The sequence below is a fragment of the Schistocerca piceifrons genome, chromosome X (assembly GCF_021461385.2).
Source record: "Schistocerca piceifrons isolate TAMUIC-IGC-003096 chromosome X, iqSchPice1.1, whole genome shotgun sequence".
In the NCBI taxonomy this organism is placed as follows: Eukaryota; Metazoa; Arthropoda; class Insecta; order Orthoptera; family Acrididae; genus Schistocerca; species Schistocerca piceifrons.
Genome location: NC_060149.1, coordinates 130,406,342 through 130,415,185, shown reverse-complemented (window position 1 = coordinate 130,415,185; position 8,844 = coordinate 130,406,342). Strand labels below are relative to the sequence as shown.

The following is an 8,844-nucleotide window of genomic DNA, read 5'->3' as shown; positions in this document are numbered from 1 at the left end:
TCACGGGGAATTTAATAAAAGGCATATCTCCCACAATTCTAGTGGTTGAGTAAGACTACAGAGAATACTGATTAATTCTCAAACAGTCGAACTCGATCAGTTCTGTAGCGTACATGAATAATGATAAAATACCGAAATGTGCCATTTATATTTAAACGGAAAACTGAGAATTCAAGAAAGATACAAACAATAGCAAGACAACAGACTGGACATTGTAAACAGTATCGCACGCTCTTTCTCCAGTAGGCACCGGGTGTGCAATTGGTTCAAAAATGGCTGAGCACTATGGGACTCAACTTCTGAGGTCATTAGTCCTCTATAACCTAGAACTAGTTAATCCTAACTAACCTAAGGACTTCACACACATCCACGCCCGAGGCAGGATTCGAACCTGCGACCGTAGCAGTCTCGCGGTTCCAGACTGCAGCGCCTAGAACCGCACAGCCACTTCGGCCGGCTGTGCAATTGAGCCCAGGTCATTAATGTACAGTTTGTGGGTGACCAACTCGATGCCACTTCCTCTGCTCACTTCGCTCGTCGGCTGATGAACTTCCATTGGTCAGTGCCATGTGGTGTCATCAAAGACACATCAACACTGCGAAGATAGTTCTCTTATTTTCTAAGCTGTAGTCGCTAACCTATTTATAATTTATCAGCAATTTTAAACTCCGCCCGAACAGGCTATGTAGGCCTAAGGGTTACTGACCGGCCACAGTGGTATCCTCAGCCCACAGGCGTCACTGGAGGCGGATATGGAGGGGCATGTGGTCAGCACACCTCTCTCCCGGCCGTATGTCAGTTTCCGAGACCGGAGCTGCTACTTCCCAATCAAGTAGCTCCTAAGTTTGCCTCACAATGGCTGAGTGCACCTCTCTTGCCAGCAGCGCTTGGCGGACCGGATGGTCACCCACCCAAGTGCTAGCGCAGCCCGACAGCGCTTAACTTCGGTGATCTGACGGGAACCGGTGTTACCACTGCGGCAAGGCCGTTGGCCATTTTAAACAACTGTGTTACTTAAATCCGGTTCCCGTCAGATCACCGAAGTTAAGCGCTTTCGGGCTGGGCTAGCACTTGGATTGGTGTACATCCGGTCTGCCGAGCGCTGTGGGCAAGCGGGGTGCACTCAGCCTAACTACAAGATGTAGCTACTATCCAAGCATTGGGTCACTATTACTTTTGGCTGAATGTTTTATAGACGAGTTTTTGACAAATTTAGATAAAGGAGCAAAATTGTTTACTTTGGTAATTCTCGTCGATAACTGCACTTCAAGCAGTAATTTATATCAGCAGTAGTGCCCATGTGTATTTTTCGATATTATAGAATAATTTTTTATTTTTTTGTTGAATTTAACGCATGGTACGAAGATAGAACTACCTATAATTTATTTGAGTAGTGCCAATAAGTGAGCCGTGTGTATTTTAAAATGTAATACAGATGGTTTCAATGGGTAAATATTTCATTCCAGGGTTCATTGTGTTTACAAAAAGTGGTATAAAGAACGAACTATGAACAATCACAAGTGTTGCTTAAATTAAACCTGTAGTACCAATATACAAGCCACGTGTATTTCTTTTCAAATTTTACTTAATAATCAAGGAACAACAGCAGTGCCATGTATGTTTTGCTCTTGTAATCTTACGTATTTTGAGAAACAGTACGATTTTATGTTGGTGAAAAGTTTCACTTTTCATTCATGATAAGAGATTTGCAAATATACTTGTGTAATATGATAAGCAACCTGTGTACGTGTGTGTGTTTGTGTTTGTTTATACTCGAATCACTATTTACTTTGATAAATAATTTTATTTCAGTGTGCAAAGATTGCATTGCCGAGATATTGACCTTCCATCCCTGTCTTGTCCCACCATATTTTCTGGTCATGTTTCGTCTCTATTTTGTTCTATCGTCGTATTTCGCCCATGTTGTGTTGTGTGTAAATATTTAATGGTTCAAATGGCTCTGAGCACTATGGGACTCAACTGCTGTGGTCATCAGTCCCCTAGAACTTAGAACTACTTAAACCTAACTAACCTAAGGACATCACACACATCCATGCCCGAGGCAGAATTCGAACCTGCGACCGTAGCAGTCGCACGGTTCCGGACTGCGCGCCTAGAACCGCGAGACCACCGCGGCCGGCTAAATATTTAATATTATGATGTTCTTGTGTATTACGAAATTAAACAGGTTAAATGTTATATTGCAATAAAGATCTACTCAAAACACATTCCGTCCATCCCATAACGGTGCTTGGTCAGTTTGTTTATCTGTTGGTATTCTGTATGTGTTTTTACATATAATTTAGTGCATTAAGATTGTATTTTCGGTATTATTTAGTAGTTAATTATGGGAAGTAGAGAGCATTGTCAACCGAATAGCTACTGGCACATATTGCAGCCTTCCTCGAAACTTTTTGTGTACGTAACTTCAAATAGGTCTAGTTTAGATGCAAATAAAATCAATATTAGCCTGTTAACAGCATAAATTATATTTTTCTAGTGTAGAACATGATGCATTATCTTATTCTCCCCCAAAATAGTGTTTGCGTAGGTGAAACATTACCGAAAAAACTACAAAACCGTCAGGTGATCACAGTTCGTTCTAGTCACTATCAATAATATAAAATGTTCAAATGTGTGTGAAATCTTATAGGACGTAACTGCTAAGGTCATCAGTCCCTAAGCTTACACACTACTTAACCTAAATTATTCTAAGGACAAACACACACACCCATGCCCGAGGGAGGACTCAAACCTCCGCCGGGACCAGCCGCTCAGTCCAGGACTGCAGCGCCTTAGACCGCTCGGCTAATACCACGCGGCATCAATAATATAGCATCAGCGGAAACGACAACACCTTTTACGTGTTTGAGACGTAGAGATACCATTGTAACACTTGACGTGAACATTGCGTGTGTTGCTGACACATCTTTTTTTTTTGACAAGATGAGTATTTATGCAACACTGGCATAAACAATGTTTCTGACGTCTTTCTGCGGAAATTTTACTCACTCAATTAACACTGTGAAATTTGTCAAACTCCACAGAACAATTTAGATGTAGAAACATTTAATTTTGGGAATCACTATACCTTATACAAAGTGTTGGCTAAAATGGGAATGTCATTTACCTGCTTAGAATGATACTTCTCAGCTACAAACGTTTCGTAACTACTTAAGTGTGAAAATAGGATTGGGTACTTAATTTGAGAAATCACAGTCATGTTTGAGGCAGAAATTAGGACAGATGTATGTGTATGTGAATATGTATATGTTTTGCTGACGTAATTTAGAAGTGGAAATATTGAAAGTTACATTTTTTGCACAAGTTCTTGGCCAATTCTTTTGAACATGGTGTAAACAAAATTCAGAGAAATGGCTCTGAGCACTATGGGACTTAACTTCTGAGGTCATCAGTCCCCTAGAACTTAGAACTACTTAAACCTAACCAACCTAAGGACATCACACACATCCATGTCCGAGGCAGGATTCGAACCTGCGACCGTAGCGGTCGCGCTGTTCCAGACTGCAGCGCCTAGAACCGCTCGGCCACCCCGGCGGGCTAAACAAAATTCAGATCGTTTGGATTCTTTTGAGCTGCTCTGGTCCTACATTATGATTGGCCGGTAAAGGACCATGCTGTCATTGGTAGTTTCGTTTTAATGGCCACATTGCCAAGGAATTTGGTGTGGCTACTTGGAATGTGAATGACATTATGGGTAAGGGTGTATGTATTGTCACGTTATAGATAAGGAGGGCACTGACCTCACGTGACGACACAAATGTAAACAAAGTGGGGTAAAGAGTACCTTGTCATACAACAGGCTTGTAGAGCAGGCATAAGGTCTTAAGACTCGTGTCACGTGTAAAATGAAGAGTAAAGTTTTTGTTGATTTCCCTAAATCAATTCATATGAATTTTGCAGTTGCCGGCATTATTCCTTCAACAACCCCGCGGCGATTTCCTCCATAATGAGAGCTACTGCTCCTTCTTTGGTAACAATGAATTCACAGTACGTTAAGGAGCATCACCGATCCTGTATGTTTGAGTAGGTAGGGTGTGCGCGTGTGCTGGAAAAAGTTGCGGCCAGCGCGTAAGTATGAGGAGGCGTGGAGCAAGGCGGTGGTGTGGGAGGCAGCCGGCGGCCACGAGATTAGCGGCCGACCCCCCCTGGCGCTGGCCGGCCAAAGCTGGGCCACCTTTAGTCTCCGGATATTACACAGTCACTCACTGCAAACTAGGTCGAGTGTGTCCGACAGCTCCTGGAACCTCCGGCCGCTTGTAAAAGCCTCAGCGACAACCAGTTTTGGTTCCCGGCGTTCAGATATTCTCCGAGACTTCTATTACGTAAGGAAGAATGTAGTCCCTTTCTGACCACACGCTTGCCTTACTAGCACTGTCGGCGCTTTGTAAAACTCTGAAAGCAGTTCCAGTCTTCGCCGAGTAAATTAACTTCCTTCGCGCTGCGGGTGACATCAGTAGTGGGTGGAAGAATGAACCGGCTGAGACAATGCTGCAGAAACACAGTAATTCTTTTGTTCCCTTTTGTTTAGTGCGCTACGTTTCCTAGACACAGAGTCGACCTGCTACTTTCAGGTAATCCTAAAGCGTCCATTAACAGCAATAAAACAGTCAACTGTGTGTAATTTATGATTTATTGTAACGTTACAGTTATCTTAGAGCTGTAGCTACCCGCCTCCGCAGTCGAAGTTGCTAAGGCATGTTAGTGCCTGATAAAAGATGGCTCAAATATATGTACTGAACAAACTATAGACATATATCGGAACCTGAATTATGTCTGAACGAGATGGAGAGGTGGTTACGTAATGCTACTGATCACAGGACTATGTGCCATTGCCTCTGACATTAATGCAGTGTCTCGTGGAGAGAGGGCATATTGTACTGTTGATGGTGGTCCGTCAATCGGATGGTGGCGCTACGATAACCGGCCCCTAGCTGCTATTCGACAGAAGTGGGCTGTTTTCATGACAGTTACTTACACGACGCGCACAAGTGTGAACAAAGAAAAACTTTCCGATTTAGGCTGGTGGACTCTGAAGGGAGCCCATAACAGTATCATTCACAATCGACGATGGGTAACGACGAAGCAGTCGCATTATAGGGAAATTTCATCCAAACAGCGCAACTTGTATGTCAGGCCAGCCGGTGTGGCCGAGCGGTTCTAGGCGCTTCACTCTGGAACTTTTTTTTTTTGTTTTGGGGAAGGAGACCAGACAGCGAGGTAATCGGTCTCATCGGATTAGGGAAGGACGGGGAAGGAAGTCGGCCGTGCCCTTTCAAAGGAACCATCCCGGCATTTGCCTGGAACGATTTAGGGAAATCACGGAAAACCTAAATCAGGATGGCAGGACGCGGGATTGAACCGTCGTCCTCCCGAATACGAGTCCAGTGTCCAACCACTGCGCCACCTCGCTCGGTTCAGTCTGGAACTGCACGACCGCTACAGTCGCAGGTTCGAATCCTGCCTCGGGCATGGATGTGTGTGATGTCCTTAGGTTAGTTAGGTTTAAGTAGTTCTAAGTTCTAGGGTACTGATGACCTCAGATGTTAAGTCCCATAGTGCTCAGAGCCATTTTTTTTTTTTTTTGTATGTCAGTACAAATGTGTCGAAATATGTGACCTTCATTCAGGAACAAACACATTTACCTAGTGTGAAATCTGCGGAGAATCTGACTTAAAGTGGTCATCATTCCGGGAGTCGTCTGTAGTCCTTTGGTGGTGAGTGAACGATTTAGCATTACTGCCTCTTGGCTAGGATTTTTATTCAAGTAACATCGTGACCACCCGCGTGCATGTTTTCTGTGCTTGACCAAATGTTCTCTAGATGGACAGCGGATGATGCCTAATTAAGGTACACACTAGATCGTAAGAGACTCATAATATGTCCATTAAGTAAAAAAAAATTAATCGAACGATTGAAAACAATAAATTTCGGGAAACCCCATGATCAGAATCCAGAAAGGATTTTTTATGGAGCTCTATCGTGTCATTTTGAATCAGGCGAGTACACGGAAGTTAGCTAACTGGTTCAGAGGTAAAAGCAACGGCTTTATGTTCTAGAGAAGCTCTGTTCTACTACCTGGCCGTCCACCTTCATGGATGTCTATCGTGATTTCTCTAAGTCATTTTAGTCGAACGCTTCTTCCCTTCTTTCTCCATTTAAGTTAACGCTCCGTCTCTAATGACCCTGTCGACGATACGCAAGACTATATTTTCTTCTTCGGTTGTATGTGAGATTGTGTTTAATTTAGAAAGCGGAAATGTGTGTTGGTCGTCCGTCTCCAGGGCACCCAAAATGCGAAAAAAGTAACCTCTCGGTTTGTAACTAATAACAACGAAGTCCAAGGGAGCAATTCTGTTTAATGTGGTAAAGGAAATTCAGCGTGTTAAAATTCGTGCACCAGCCCCAAAGCTAACAAGCTTTTCACAGTAGATTAGGTGACGTAGCGGAAATTATAAACATCCTTAAACAATTCTGATATTTTATTTTGCTTAGATTCTCATAAAAGTGTTTGATAATAATTGGATATCTGGCGGGGATTTTCGTGCACGATGTCAGATCAGCAAAGAGGGAAGGTTTTTTCCCTAGTGTCTTCGTTGAAGCAGCTACCACAGAATTCACCTGAAGAAGAAAGTCGGTAGTAGAGGAAGCTAAGAGGAATCTAAATCAAAATTACCAGATGGGAGCTTTGAAGCCCACTTTTCCGGAACACGCGTTCATTCCATTAATCAGAGCACCATATTATCTGACGAAACCTTAAGAACGTAGATGCGAGTGTTCAAACTAAATTTGTTTATTTTTATCACTGCCTTAACCATATTATCGGATTGCGTACGATAATAGTCATTTATCGCTTGACTGCTAGAACTGGTAAATTATTCCACATTTGTTCAGCATTTGTTGATGGTAATTAGCCAGAAGTGTCTAAGTTCCCAGAGATTGGCCGTGATTCTTGCTCTAGGGTTGGAAATACAATAGTAACTAAAGAGCACCTCAGCTCGAAAGGCTAAAAGCCGAATAATAATTATTTTAAAATGCGGAGATGTGGCTGTTCAAGGTAATTTATCTGTTAAAATCTGCATTTATACACCGTGTTTCACAATTTCTAGCCGCGCGGGATTAGCCGAGCGGTCCAAGGCGCTGCAGTCGTGGACTGTGCGGCTGGTCCCGGCGGAGATTCGAGTCCTCCCTCGGGCATAGGTGTGTGTGTTTGTCCTTAGTATAATTTAGGTTAAGTAGTGTGTAAGCTTAGGGAGTGATGACCTTAGCAGCTCAGTCCCATAAGATTTCACACACATTTGAATTTGAACAATTCTATACCTGGATTGTAGGGCTTGTAGAAAAGACCTAGTATTCAGGACAGTTGAGAGGTTCAGTTTGAGGGCGTTGCTGCTAGGTATTTAGTTGAATTTACGGCTTTTAGATTAGACTGATTTATCGTGTAACCGAAGTTTAACAAGTTCCTTTTAGCACTCATATGGATGACTTCACACTTTTCGTTATTTAGGGCCAACTGCCGCTTTTCGCACCACTCAGATATCTTTTATAAATCGTCTTGCAATTTGTTTTGATCTTCTGAGGACTTTATTAGTCGATAAATGACAGCGTCATCTGCAAACAACCGAAGACGGCTGCTCAGATTGTCTCCCAGACCGTTTGTATGGATAAGGAACAGGAAAGGGCCTATAACACTACCTTGGGGAACGCCTGAAATCACGACAGTAGCACGTGAAAATTCGACCAGATTCGCCGTTTTCGAGATAATCTTTCACAGGCTCTGGGTAATAATAATCTGCCCTTTGTCAGAGTCGCTTATCTAAATGGATTTTTCCATTCGCAGCCCATATCTTCGCCACCAGGCGGTATCCAACGCCGCAGTGGGCAGTGGTCGTAATGTTTTGGCTGCTCAGTGAAGGAATTATGTGGCACCCTGTACGCAATCGGTATTTGAAGGTTAACTGCATGACAAAAACAATACCGTGTAACAGACGATTATGTCCAGCACATTCACAAGAGTCATAAATCTAGTATTATTTGTCAAAAAGCTAAAAATCTTTTAGTAACAATATATGTTACGAAACTCAGTAATTACAGAGGCACATTTCCCAAACTAGAGGTTGCTGTGTTCTCCTACGTTCTTCCCCTTTAGAAGAGCAAACGTGCCGTTTCAGTGATACGACTACGACACGGAAGAGTGCAACAAAATGTACACACGACAAAGGCAAGATGTGGACACGGAACATGAATTTCCTTGTACCTCACTGCAGCAGTCGAATATCAAAACCACAGTTACATCGACTTAATCCATTCCAAATTATTTTAATCACTTGACTGAGACTCCACCATTGCACTTCGAATAAGGGAGTAACATACGTCAACACAGTAAATTCGATTTTTAGAAATGTGACTAAGTACTTCAACTCTGAACAGATGTCTTGGAAGTAAATTATGTATAAAATATTACTGACTCTTCTGAATGTACTAGTCAGAATTATCTCTTTCATGATATTGTTTCTTAAACTACTTCTATCGATTCGTTGACGTTTAAACATCGAATGTACGCAAATGCAAATTTTTAGAGATAAGTGACCTAAATGGGGGGGGGGGGGGGTTAAAAAAACACGTTTTTGTGTTTTAAAATTTATTGATTTGCTTGAAACTGTTCGAACCTGGGTACGTACTTTGCGAATAGGAAGGAGACGCAGGAGAAAAAGAGAAAGTAGACTTTGTGTCAAAAACGGGAAAAGGCTGCGTATCCGAGAAAATGTATGAAGAGCGACCAGCTGCACAAGGAGCTGTTTTTAACCTGATTTAAATTCGCGG

The 8,844-nt window shown here is 42.6% G+C and overlaps 1 pseudogene; it reads right to left on the bottom strand.

The window, feature by feature from the left end:
- Positions 1-875: 875 nt before the first annotated feature.
- Positions 876-993, bottom strand: LOC124723857 (annotated as a pseudogene).
- Positions 994-8,844: the final 7,851 nt, after the last annotated feature.